Consider the following 15,363-nt stretch of genomic DNA (forward strand, 5'->3'; position numbering starts at 1 on the left):
TACCGAGAAACAAGTCAGAGGATTCTTGGGACGTCTAAATTACATCGCCCGATTTATTGCCCACATGACTACTACTTGTGTGCCGATCTTCAAACTGTTGAAGAAAGATCAAGTGGAAAGGTGGAATGACAAATGCCAGTTAGCCTTTGACAAAATCAAAGAATATCTCCAAAAACCTCCAATCTTGCTGCCACCTGTGGAAGGCAGACCTCTGATAATGTACCTAACTGTGTTAGAAGACTCAATGGGGTGTGTACTAGGACAACATGACGAATCCGGCCGAAAGGAGCACGCAATCTACTTTCTTAGCAAAAAGTTTACCGATTGTGAAACAAGATACTCACTACTCGAAAAAACTTGTTGTGCCTTAGCTTGGGCGGCTCGCCGACTAAGACAGTACATGCTAAATCACACCACTTTCCTAATCTCCAAGATGGATCCCATCAAATACGTGTTCGAAAAACCTGCTCTCTCTGGAAGAATAGCGAGATGGCAAATGATCTTAACAGAATATGACATTCAATACACTTCACAAAAAGCAATCAAAGGAAGTGTGGTAACTGATCATCTGGCTCATCAAGCAGTGGATGATTATCAAGCATTGAACTTTGACTTCCCAGACGAAGACATTATGCTAGTCAATGACTACAAACAACCAGGACCAGAAGAAGGACCCGAGCCAGGATCCCGGTGGACTATGGTTTTTGACGGAGCTTCTAATGCACTTGGCAATGGCATCGGAGCTGTGATCATTTCCCCCGCAGGAGGTCATACACCATTCACTGCCAGGTTATGCTTCAATTGCACTAACAATATAGCCGAATACGAAGCATGTATTCTGGGTCTTAAAGCTGCAATCGATCTAAGAATCAAATTCCTAGAAGTCTACGGAGACTCGGCCTTGGTAATCTACCAAGTCAAAGGGGAATGGGACACGAAGCACCCGAATCTAATTCCTTACAAAGAATATGTGCTGAGTTTGATTCCTTACTTCGAAGAAATCACTTTCGAGCACATCCCACGCGAGGAAAATCAACTAGCTGATGCTTTAGCTACCATGTCATCCATGTTCAAAGTCAGGTGGGACAACGAGGCGCCTATGATCACCATTTACAGGCAAGATGAACCATCATATTGCAATGAGATCAATGCCGAAGGAACAGAAGAAAAACCATGGTTCCATGAAGTAAAAAGATATCTCGAAGCTCAGGAGTACCCTGAAGGGGCATCCATTAACGACAGAAAGTTTCTAAGGAGATTTGCTGCCAAATTCTTTCTAAGCAATGGAACCTTATACAAACGCAACCATGACTCGACTTTACTTCGCTGTGTAAACAAGAAGGAAGCAGAACAGATCATGAAAGAAATACACAATGGTGCCTTCGGTACTTATTTCAGTGGACATACAATGGCTAAAAAGATCCTTAGAGCAGGTTATTACTGGTCTACCATGGAAACAGACTGCCATCATCACTCCCGAACATGTCACAAATGCCAGATATACGCTGACAAAGTACATGTACCTCCAGTTCCATTAAGCGTCCTGACGGCTCCTTGGCCTTTTGCAATGTGGGGTATTGATATGATTGGAGAAATCAAACCTACTGCCTCCAACGGACATCGCTTTATCCTGGTCGCTATTGACTACTTCACAAAGTGGGTAGAAGCAGCTTCATTTGCTTCTGTTACCAAGAATGTGGTGGCCCGGTTCATCAAATACAATCTCATTTGTCGGTACGGCATCCCTGAACGGATTATCACGGACAATGGCACAAATCTAAACAACAGAATGATTACTGAACTTTGCACACAGTTCAAGATCAAACATCATAATTCTTCTCCATATCGACCAAAGATGAACGGCACGGTGGAAGCTGCCAACAAGATAATCAAGAAAATCATACAAAAAATGACAGTAACCTACAAAGACTGGCATGAGATGTTACCTTTTGCTCTTCATGGTTATCGCACATCTGCGCGTACTTCAACAGGGGCAACTCCATTCTCCTTAGTCTATGGTATTGAGGCAGTTCTTCCAATTGAAATTCAGATTCCTTCCCTAAGGATTATGAAAGAAGCCAATCTAGACGAAGACGATTGGATTCAAACACGGTTGGACCAGATAAACTTGATTGATGAGAAAAGGCTCGCAGCTATTTGTCATGGTCAACTATACCAAAAGCGTATGATCAAAGCCTTCAACAAAAAAGTCAAAAGTCAAGCATACCAAACTGGTGGCTTGGTTGTCAAACGCATCATCTTACCACAAGGTGATCCCGGAGGCAAATGGACTCCCACCTACGAGGGACCATTCATAATCAAGAAAATATTCTCCGGCGGCGCCATGTTGCTTACCACCATGGATGGCGAGGATTTCCCACACCCTGTGAATGCTGACATAGTCAAAAAATACTTCGCTTAAAAAGAAAAAAACAGCTCGCTAAGTTGAAAACCTGAAAGGGCAACTTAGGCAAAAAATGAGCGTCTCGGTGGATTGAAAACCCGAAAGGGCGGTCCAGGCAAAAATTAGAGACTAAACAAATACTATCCCGGTAGGCTGAAAACCTGAAAGGGCAGCCTAGGCAAAAGTTAGGGAATGAAGCATACAACTATGTTCCGTTCAACTGCCTACTCACCATCAAGATTCAACACCTCAAAGACACCGATCAGTCCAATCACTTTCTTCCAACAAGTGAGGGATGAGATGCTCGAAGACAGATTGGCAATAGCAGAATTGAAACTTGACTGGATTGTTTTCACATAGCTATTTATCTTTATAAATATTTTCCAAAACTTTATGACAGTTTCCTACTTCTAGGATTGTTGTCTCCCTGTGCTAATCAGCCTATCATGGCTCTTTTTCAAAAATCAATGCAGCTTAGGCTCAAAAATCACTATTTTCACTATTTCTATTTTAAATACGTAAACGTCCCAATGATAATTCTGAATGAACATGTGCATTTGAATATGATTGATGTTTACCAGGAAAAATAGGAATAGCATTCAGGAAATGTCCCAATTATCTGGACATCATTCCATCAGAAGAAAATCCCCAAGAGAAACGCATTTCTCAGCAAATTCCTCAAAAAGATTTTCTCTTCAAAAGAAGTCTTATCCCCCAGCAGGGTTGTTCCAGATTACTATCTTCAGAAGATGTGATCCCCGCACCCAGACTTGGTCAGATAGTGCATCGGAGGATTATGCATCTTCCTCATTCCCATTTGAAAGGGCATCAGAACTTCCAGCTACCTTTCATTCCCAAGTGATAGTCAAAGATCCTTCAACAGAGTACCATGGTTCTCAAAGAATTTCCCCAGCCGAGGGTACTCAAACAAGACAAAAGATCATCAACAATCACAATATAGTCATATCCAGATGACTGACGGAAATTTATTTTCCCAAATAGAAGCTTGACATCATATTCATACATCACACATTCATATATTCATACATCACACATTCATATTCACATTCATACATCATACATCATACATCATACATCATGCATCATGCGCATATTCATACGCATATTCATACACAACATAACATGCCTATTTCTCCTTTAGCTCACATTACATGCATCATAAACATTGCATATTGCTAACTTGATTTTTTCAGGTAGACAGATATCTTCAACAAAGATATTCTCAATCACATGCAGTATTCACCTGAGTTCCATGAACGATTCTCTCAGATATAATCAAGCCGAAGATTCATTCTGATCACTTATCAACTCAAAAACAAGCATCACAGATCTAAGTTGATACCTCAGACTGTTCCAGAACGATCTAGCATTGCAGATCTAAAGTCGATACCTCAGACGGTTCTAGAACGATCTAACATCACAGATCTAACATAGTTGATACCTCAGACGGTTCCAGAACGATCTAACATCGAAGATCTAAAGCTGATACCTCAGACGGTTCCAGAACGATCTAGCATCGCAGATCTAAAGTTGATACCTCAGACGGTTCTAGAACGATCTAACATTGCAGATCTAAAGTCGATACCTCAGACGGTTCCAGAACGATCTAACATTGCAGATCTAAAGTCGATACCTCAGACGGTTCAAGAATGATCTAACATCAAAGATCTAAAGCTGATACCTCAAACAGTTCCACAATGATCAACTTTCAAAATCTAAAGCAGGAAAAACTTTGGACAAGTTCTGTAGCAATCATCCTCCTAGACTTAAAGCGGTAACCTTGGACGGTTCCGAAACAGTCAACACAAAGACTTTCAAATCCTTCATCAAGATATAATCAATGGATTCATTCTGATGAACAAACCATCAACCCATTTACCAGGTGGCATCTAAAAGCCCATCTCAGGTAATGTTCCAATCTGCCAACAACATTTCGCAGACGACATTCAAATGCAACTTCCAACATCTCTTCTGATCAAGGTAAGTGCAAATTTTCAGGGCATCTAAATATTCAATCATCTTCTACCTTCAGATTTCAGACAATCTCTTCAGGTTTAAGAAGATTGAATAGGGGCAACTGTTATACCCCAAAATTTGCCCGCATCTTTTTTCAAGAAAACTCCAATCTGAAAATTAAGAGTCTCATATAATCATGGATTTTTATTTCAACAAATATCCTGACATATGAAATACTTAGTTTTTAGAATTTTTCTTATACAATAATTTGGCTTGCAGTTGAATTTATTCTTACGCAAACGCCAAATACTGTTTATTACTTCACACATGCTATTTATTTATTTACAGATAAATAGTACTGACACAATTGGTACAGAGTTAAATCTTTTTGCAGGCGCAGAATCAGGAAACTCAGACTATATACTGGTAATAGTCAGTTGACAGCCAAACTGTTGGCAGTACAATTCTCAGTGTTTTGTACCATCAATCAAATCAATCTTTTACAATTCAAAATTCCAAGATTTTTGTTCTAGAAGTCTTCTGAATATCACGCGATTAGCAGAGACTCAACACTGCACAAAAATCAGGTACGCTTAACTGTCTCCTACACAAACAGTCCCTGACTAGGGTTTTCTTGTTTTTACAGGAGAAACAAGTTTTTGAGACCTCAAATGGATTTCATGCACATCCATATATCTCAAAGTACCATAATACAAATTTTCAAACTTCAATTCACTCAGACGCACCGTCAGCAGCTCAAACAGTCAACAGACGACCCGTTTGACCAAAAAGTCAACAGACAGTCAAAAATGAAATTTTTTGTCAAAGTCCATATTTTGTCAAAGGATTCATCATTTGATCATTGGATGATCATAATTCATCAAGGAAAGATCAAAAATCAACAAAACCCTAAGATTCAAAATTAGGGTTTTTGCCTGAAAAGTCAACTCAACTTTGACTGATCATAACTCTCTCATCCTTCATCCAAAAAATTCAAACCAAAGCTCATTTTGAAGGAAATTCAATTATCTTTCAAATGCAATTGATCCCATGGTCATTGCATTCACCATTTGAAAAATATGACCAAAGACATTACAGGTCATTTTCAAAGTCAACAAAAAGGCACTTTTTTCAAAAGGACACACAAGGAGCATCAAAAATCATTTTGACATGAGACCAAATACATTGGTTAGAGGACTCTTTGAGGTTTCCAAAAAGTGCAAGCACTCCTTCATATGACAAAAATTGAGGGATTTACACCTTGTTGAAGTTGGCTAAATTTTGGAAAATGCATAAAAACAACATTGCTCAAAAATGCATTTTTTCCAAATGGGGCCAAGTTTTCATGGTTCAAACATCATTACCATAATATTATGGGCCTCCCACGACCAAGACAAGGCCCACTCCATTTTTTATTCATTTTTGGTTTAATTTTATCACATATAAGATTAAATTAAAAAAAGAAAAATGGATGGATAAAGAATAGCTTACAAACCAAGCATGACTCATCAAGAGAATCATTCAACTCTGCCCCAAGCCAAGTACAAACAGAAGGAGGGTGGAAAATCAAGCCATGGTGGCTTAAATGCAAAGCTACTCATGTTGAAAAAGTCAAGATTCCACAAAGCTAATGAATGCTTCTTAGCTTCACTTCCAAGCAGCTCTTGGCCTATAAAAGAGCTATCATACTTCAGCAATCAAGGAGACACGAGTTGATAGCCAGTAGAATGCTTGTAACATATTTGTAACAACTTGAATTTTTCAAAGAAATTTAAAATTCGAATTTTAATTTCTAGCTCGTTTCAGTTCAAACTAAACACTTAAATACAATCCTCAATCATCATTGAACATATCCCAATCAGTTTCAAGCCTTGAGCACTCAGAATCATCCATTATACCTCACGGTTTGTTCAAACTAAAACCAACTTATATCTCATAACACACGCATATCTAGCAAGATGTAGATATATATTTGAACTTAGTGTGGTGTGTAGATCGTTTCTGGAAGTTTAATTGAGCTTTGGATGCTTGTATACGAATCTACCATTTTAGGGTTTTCCAGCTCAAATTTAGGGTTTTTAGTTAGAGCCAAAATCAGAACAAATTAAGAGCATGGTTGAATTCAGTGGAACAAGACGAATCGAATGGACATATCGCGCCAAATTTCTTTTCAGGTTTACCCCTATTCGCTATTTTGCAGGTCTGAAGCTCATCAATTACAGCGCTTTTTTCATAAAAGCGCTATTAAAGGTCCTGGCGAGAGGTTGAAGACGATGAGGTGTCCTCACCTCATTGGACAGCGCGCGCGTTTTTTTAAATTAACCTTTGGTTTCAGTGTTTGCAGGCGTGTCACAAGTGGTGGACCCTCACAATCTGAGCCATCAGATCTCATTTATTAATTCATCCAACGCATCAGAATGAAGTCCTATACCATGGACTTTATTTAAATACCACACTGGATCATTAATTATATATTTCTATTTTTATTTTAATTTCTTTGCAAAATTAATTAAAAATAGTTTCAAAAATCCAAAAAATGCACAAAAAATATTTTTAAGTTTCTAAAATAATATTTTATTTTCTGAAATAAAAATATTTTATTTTTCTTCATAATTTCAATATTTTGCATAATTAATTAGTATATATTTATATATTTGCTTTTTAATTATTCTAACCAATCAAAAAATCATAAAAAAAATTGTTCTTTATATAAAATATTGTTTATATATTATAGACTAATTTTGTACATATTTTGAATAATTTTCTCTTTAAGTTTTAATTATTTGTATAATTATTTGTATAATTATGTATTAATTAGCTTAATCAATTTCAAATCAATTTCAAATCAATTTCAAAAATTCCAAAAAAATTAGTTTTGTTTTAAAATTAATTGACAAATATTTTGTACATATTTTAAACTTAATTTCTAGGTTTAAATCTATTTTCATCCTTTTTCTTCATTTTAATTTAATTAATCATGCATTAATTATAATTAAAATCAAATCATAAAAAATCCAAAAATATGTCTTTTATTTTTCTTGCAATTTAAATTCCTAGATAAATGTATAGGATGTCAAAATCATGTAAATAGGCTTAGTTTACATTTCCTGCATAATCGATGTAATAGCGTAGATTTACTTTCCGCACTTTACATTTCCGCATTTTAATTTCCAGCAAATATAAACTGCGTGTATGTCAAAGATAAAATTGAACCGTTAGATCACTAACTTCAAAGATAAAATATCTGAATCCAATCACAATCACACTTGCACCTTTTAAGGTAATCCCTTCTCATTCTTTTCAAAATCAAAATCAAAATTCTACTGTTTCGAGTACAAAAATCGAACCTTTTGTTTGTATCCGGTGAAAGGATAGATTTTTAAAGGAAATAGGATAAAGACCTTACAACTCAGGGTAGACCTCCTAGTTTGCTTGCTCAAATCAAAACAAACAAAATTCTCATACACTGTTGTTTTTCAAAACAAAACTTTCCAAAAAGACAATATTTTGTATACATCCAAACACGGATCATTACAAAGTTAACGTTCTTTTCAAAACATCTTTCGAAAGATAAACAAACATTTTGTATACATCCGCACAAGGATCATTACAAATTCAATTTACAAAGGTATTTGAAACCACATATGAGCATTCTAAAACAATTGAAAAGTGATCGAAAAACAAGTGAGCTAAGCAAACTTAAGAGCCCATGGATAACCATGGATACAAAGGGTGCTAACACCTTCCCTTTGTATAACCTACCCCCTTACCCAGAATTTCTTAAAGGTCTTTTTTCTGTTTCTTTTATAAACCTTTCCTTAATTGGATAAAATAAAAGGTCGGTGGCGACTCTGTGAATTTTCAAAAATGCGAAAGCATAAGCGATAAAAAAAGAGTCAGTTCACGTATCTCTCCCGCTCAGAGGTATGGCCCGAAAAACGGAGGTCCACACACCTATTGTTTCAAAATCGAAAAACGAAGAAGTACTATCCATCCCATCCGAGCATTTAGATTCTGAATCTGAAACTATGGCAGCTGATCCGCCTCCCGCGGAGAGACTTTAAGGTGATTATGGAAGGGCTAATGCATGACTTGGCCGAATGACAATAGTGAATCAACCAGTCAACGTGGCACACTTCCAACTACATCCTTCTACTATCCGCCAGTTGGAGAGCAAGCCCTTTGCAGGAAGAATCAACGAAGATGCAAATAAGCATCTACAAAGATTCCTCACCACAACAACTTCATTGAAGATAGAAGGCCATTATGAAGAGGCCAAGAGACTGGTGATGTTTCCATTCACCCTATCCGAAGATGCAGAAGAGTGGTTTTACTCACTTCCAGCTGGAAGTATCACGACATGGCAAGAAATGGAAAATGATTTTCTTAATGAGTATTTCCCTGATTCGGTGTTCATTCGAAAGAGATATGACATTGTCAATTTCAAGCAGAAAGAAGGGGAATCACTTGGAGATGCATATAAAAGGTTTAAGAGGTGTTTGGTTGCATGTCCGACTCATAACATGGACCCAACCGAGCAAATGAAAACTTTTGTGAATGGTCTAAGAGTCAAGACAAAACAGCTTATAGACACTGCTGCCGGTGGCTCTACTAATTTCTCAACAGCCACTGGTACCAAGAGGATCATGGAAGCAATTGCTGCTAATGAGCATATTGAGTTATATGATCGCGAAATGAACCAACCAGAAGGAAAAATTGATTTAAAGCTTGCAGATCAGGTTGTTAAAATGGAAGAACAGATTGCGGCTGAAGTAGAAAGAAGATTAAAGAAGATGAATATTGGTGAACAAAAAGTAGCACAGGTTGAGCCAGTCACCTCAGTTTTGTGTGAAATATGTGGTGGGCCACATTTTGCTATGCACTGTGTAACAACAGGAACAGGTGGAACAGATTCATATGTTATGGCAGAATAATCCATACGCCAACACATTTAATCCCGGATGGAAAAATCATCCTAATTTTGCATGGAAAGACCAATAAGGAAATGTTCAAAAACAGGGACCCAACCAATATCAATCTCAAGCTCAACCACAACAATACAGACCTCCACAACAACCATCATACCAGCAACAATTTCAACACCACCCACAACAGTTCCAAACTCAAGGTCAACAACAATTCCAACAACAGGTACCGAAGAAAGCAGATTGGGAGATATTATTGAAAAATGGCAGCTCAAAACTCTCAATTCCAGGAAGAAACAAGGAGCAATCTGAGGAACATAGGAGCTTCAATAAAAAATCTGGAAATTCAAATGAGTCAGATTGCCCAACAAATGACCAACACTCAACAACAGGGCGCTCTACCAAGTGCTACGGTTACTAATCCCAGAGACAATAATCATGTGAACGCTATGACAACAAGGAGCAATAAGTCAAAAGAAACACCTGAGAAGAATTCTGAAGAAGAAGATTTATTGATTGAAGTTGATCTAGAGATTAAAGAAAATGAGGTTACAAGTCAAGAGGGTACTGGCGACGAAAGGGTGGTGAAAGAAAAAGTTATTACCCCAAAACCGGCAGTTAAACTCCCTTTCCCCACAAGAAATAAGAAGAAGGGACAACATGAGAAGAACTTTGAGAAGTTCTTGGAGATGTTCAAGAAGCTTGAGTTGAACATTCCTTTCTTGGAGGCTCTTGAGCAAATGCCTACTTATGCGAAATTCATGAAAGACATAATTTCAAAGAAGCGGACCATAGACAATGATCCGATTATTCTAACTGAAACTTGTAGTGCCATTTTGCAGGGTATGAAGATACCGGTTAAAAAGAAAGATCGAGGTTCAGTGACTATTCCATGTACCATCGGGGATAGGTCTTTCAAGAAAGCTCTTATTGTCTTGGGAGCAAGTGTAAGTCTCATGCCATTCTCCATTTACAAAAGATTGGGAATAGGTAAAGTACAAGATATACGAATGACACTTCAATTTGCTGACCAATCGGTGAAAAGACCTTATGGGGTGGTAGAAGATGTGCTAGTGAAGATCGATAAGTTCGTATTCCCTGTAGATTTTGTCATTCTGGAAATTCCTGAAGATGAAGAGATACCAATCATTTTAGGGAGACCATTTTTAGACACAGGGAGATGCTTGATCGATATAGAAGAAGGCACGATGACTTTGAAAGTTTATGATGAGGAGCTAAAGATTGATGTACGAAACACCATGGAATACAAAGATGACATTGAAAAAAGTCTACACATTGAGGTAATTGATCAAATTTGTGATGAAGAAAATTCTTTAACAACACAAAAGTTACCTTTGGAAAGAGTTTTGAGTTTATCAATCTTTAGAGAAGAGGAGGGAGTTGATGAAAAAGACAGTGAAGTTTTAGCCATGATGGAAACAACATCATTTGTCAAAAATTCTCGCCACAACCCATGGGAAGAGCTAAGGCAACCGTTAGTGGAGGGAAATAAAGATGAACCAAAGAAGGGGGCTGACTTGAAACAACTACCGGATAATCTCAAATATGTCTTTCTAGACACCGAAAGTAGATGCCCGACAATCATAAGTTCTCACCTCGAAATTGTCCAAGAAAACAAGCTGGTTGAAGTTTTAAAAAAGCATAAAAGTGCCATGGGGTGGTCAATTGAAGATTTAAGAGGGATTAGTCCTACACTTTGCATGCACAAAATTCTCCTGGAAGATGATCAAAAACCAGTAGTACAACCTCAAAGGAGGTTAAATCCTGCGATGAAAGAAGTGGTCAGAAAGGAAGTGGTGAAACTATTAAAAGCAGGGATGATCTATCCTATATCAGATAGTGCTTGGGTGAGTCTCGTTCATGTTGTACCAAAGAAGGGGGGAACTACTGTGATAAAGAATGAAAAAAAAACGACTTAATCCCTACAAGGACGGTCACCGGATGGAGAGTTTGCATAGACTACAGGCGGTTGAATCTGGCAACAAGGAAGGATCATTTCCCACTACCTTTCATTGATCAAATGCTGGAGAGGTTAGCTGGTCATGATTACTATTGTTTCCTCGATGGGTATTCGGGGTATAATCAGATAGCGGTTGCACCAGAAGACCAAGAGAAGACAGCTTTCACTTGTCCGTTTGGTATTTTTGTCTACAGAAAGATGCCATACGGACTATGTAATGCACCTTCCACCTTTCAAAGATGTATGCAAGCTATCTTTGACGACATGCTTGAAAAGCATATGGAGGTGTTCATGAACGATTTCTCGGTTTTTGGTAAGTCTTTTGATAATTATTTAACTAACCTTGCTCTTGTGTTAGAAAGATGCCAGCAGAACAATTTGATCCTCAATTGGGAGAAATGTCACTTCATGGTGCGTGAATGTATAGTACTGGGCCACAAAATTTCCCAAAAAGGAATTGAGGTGGACCAAGCGAAGATTGAAGTCATAGCAAAGCTACCTCCACCCATGAACGAAAAAGGTATTCGAAGTTTCTTAGGACATGCGGATTTCTACCGCAGGTTCATAAGAGATTTTTCTAAGATAGCAAAACCTTTAACTACTCTCCTAGTTAAGGATAAGGCTTTCGTATTTGATAATAAGTGTGCCGTGGCATTTGAAACCATAAAGAAAAAATTAGTATCGGCACCAATTGTTGTGGCCCCAGATTGGTCTCTACCTTTTGAGATCATGTGTGATGCTAGTGATATCACAATCGGGGCAGTTCTAGGACAGCATATAGAGAAACTATTGCATGTTATCTATTACGCTAGTCATGTTTTGAACCCTGCACAGATAAACTATGCTACCACAGAGAAGGAGTTGCTAGCCGTTGTCTATGCATTTGACAAATTCAGGCAATATCTGTTAGGTTATAGAGTCATTGTTTATACTGACCATGCTGCTTTGAAGTATCTCTTTGCTAAACAGGACTCCAAGCCAAGACTTTTAAGATGGATTTTACTCCTTCAAGAGTTCGATGTTGAAATTCGAGACAAGAAGGGGTGTGAAAACACTGTAGCAGATCACCTTTCTCGAATGTCACCGACTGAGGAAACTGAAGAAACACGCCCAATAAAGGACGAGTTCGCCGATGAACAAATCTCCGCTGTTATTGGTAGACCATGGTTCGCCGATTATGCGAACTATGTGGTAGGTGGTATTATCCCTCATGATTTTGATTATAACCAAAAGAAAAAGTTTTTGCATGATTGCAGGTTCTACTTGTGGGATGATTCATTCTTTTATAAGAAGGGACTCGATGGTTTGATTAGAAGATATGTACCAGAGGAAGAACAAAGAGATGTACTAACGGCATGCCATGACTCCGAATATGGAGGACATTTCAGTGATGATAGAACTGCGGCAAAAGTCCTACAATTCGGGTTATATTGGCCTACCTTATTAAAAGACGCTCAAGGCATTGTGAAAGAATGCGACAAGTGTCAAAGAAAGGGAAATATCTCAAAAAGGAATCAGATGCCTCAGAAGGGCATTCTTGAAGTTGAATTGTTTGATGTGTGGGGCATCGATTTCATGGGACCTTATCCACCCTCCTTTAGGAAGAACTATATCCTTGTCGTTGTTCACTACGTATCTAAGTGGGTTGAAGCAGTCGCTCTACCTACAAATGATGCTAGGGTAGTAGTGACCTTCCTCAAAAACAATATTTTCTCACGATTTGGGGTACCCAGGGCACTCATAAGCGATGAAGGAACCCATTTCTTGAACAAGTTGATGGAGAATCTGCTGAAGAAGTACAATGTGAAGCACAAGATTGCAAATGCATATCATCCTCAGACTAGTGGTCAGGTAGATGTATCGAACAAGCAAATGAAGCACATTCTAGAAAAGACTGTTAGCGCTTCGAGAAAGGATTGGTCTCTGAAGCTTGAAGATGCATTATGTCCCCCTATCAGTTAGTTTATGGTAAAGCATGCCATCTGCCGCTTGAACTTGAGCACAAGGCATTTTGGGCCTCTAAATTCCTAAATTATGATATCGTGAGAGCGGGAGAGTCCCGAATTCTTCAACTCCATGAATTAAAGAGTTCCGGAATCAAGCCTATGAGAATGCCAAAATTTATAAAGACACAACAAAAAAATGGCATGATCAGAAGATTCAGAACAAGGAATTTTGGGAAGGGCAATTAGTGTTGTTATTCAATTCTAGGTTAAAACTATTCCCTGGAAAACTCAAGTCAAGATGGCCTGGACCTTTCGTGGTGAACAAAGTTTTCCCTCATGGAGCTATAGAGCTACGGAATGAGAAAAATGGAGACACCTTCAAAGTGAATGGGCAAAGGCTGAAACCATATAACATTGGACAAGGAGCGGTAACAATCAAACAGGTTCGTCTCACCTGAGGAGATGAACGACCGTCGAGCCATGCGACGTTAAACGAAGCGCTTTGTGGGAAGCAACCCACATTTTAAAAGAATTTTTATAAATTTAAAGCCCGTATCTTTTTAACTTTGCTACAGCCCACATATTATTTACAATGTTTTGTTGTTTAAACCTATATAAAGACTTAAGTTTCTTATAATAAAACTAATGTGGAACTTCTAGTGCATTAGCTCAACTATGTAACTCCTGTATAGAAATAATATGGCACATCTTCATCAAATGTCAGTGTATTTGATCTAGGAGTCATTCGCATATGCTCAACTACATTCAATAAACTGCACAAGAAGTGAAATATCTCCACCATACAGGGAATTCCATATGGTTCAGTCATGAGCTGCAATTCTTGTAGATCATTCTCCTTGTCACTACTAGCAGTAGCAGTGTTTTCGGCCATTGCTGCTCTGCAAAAAAGAGATGAACATCGATAAGCTTATAAAAGTTTTCATAAATGAAGAACCATAAGTTTATTATAATTTAAAAAGCTCTTATAATCTAGACCCTACTAGAAAACAAGCATTCTTTCCTATGTGACTTGCAATCTAGAACCTAATATAAATTAAGCATTTCATCCATTGTACCTTGATAATTTCTTTTGGATCCATTCCGTTTTACCTTGATATGAGATTGCTTAAATTAGTTGCTATAATAACAGATTCATCAGATCATAATCTAAAATATATACTTGCTCCACCTACCAAAATACGTAAGCATTCATAATAATACTACAACTAAAGGAATGTCAGATGATAAAACCATCATCATCATGATTCACGGTTTTGAAAAGGCAGGCTTGCGGAGGCCAGGTATCTGCAAAATAATTTTATTGAAAATTATTTGAATCAAATGTCAAGTAGTGTGGCAATCAAATTGAATCTAAAATATCTACTTAAATATACAACATATGATTTAGTATGCTTGTTTGCTAAAGCAGTGATTTTTAATTTTTAATTCTATTTAAATTGTTAAAGAGAACAAGTTAATGAATTACAAATTATAAGGGCCAGTTTGTTTCAGCTTTAAAAAAATGGATTTTTCTTTCTATTTTTGAAAATAGATTTTCTAAAATCGTTTTTCAAAATATTACAAGTTTTTTTATATTCGTTTTTTCTAAAATGAAACACTTAATTTGACATCCTATAACATAAACATACATAATTGAAGACCAAAACTTAGTCAAAATCATAATTTTTTCAAAAAGTTGTATTTCAAAAATGATTTTTATGAAAATCTATTTAAAATAGCTTCAAAATTAAGTGATTTTTTGAAATTTTGAGATTCAAATTTTTTCCCCTAAAATAGATGAAATACCTAAAATCACATTTTAAGAATAACTATTCAAACAAAATTTCCATTTGAAGCTTTTATAAAAAATTTCTTTGTAAAAAAATTTTTCACAAAATTTAGTAACACTATAAAAATCATTTTTAAAAAAAGCCAAAACAAACGGGCCCTAAATGGCATATTTTCTTTATGGTCATCATTCAGACTTCTGGAACTTGAAGAGTTGCGATATGTTAGATTCATAAACCAAACAATGCAACTCCGAAATTTTGTATGATTCAACATGCAAGAAGTGAAACTGCAGATATTGTCACTATGAGAATTTGCAAGATAAATGATATTAGATTGGTT

Source organism: Vicia villosa, linkage group LG3 (assembly GCF_029867415.1).
Source record: "Vicia villosa cultivar HV-30 ecotype Madison, WI linkage group LG3, Vvil1.0, whole genome shotgun sequence".
In the NCBI taxonomy this organism is placed as follows: Eukaryota; Viridiplantae; Streptophyta; class Magnoliopsida; order Fabales; family Fabaceae; genus Vicia; species Vicia villosa.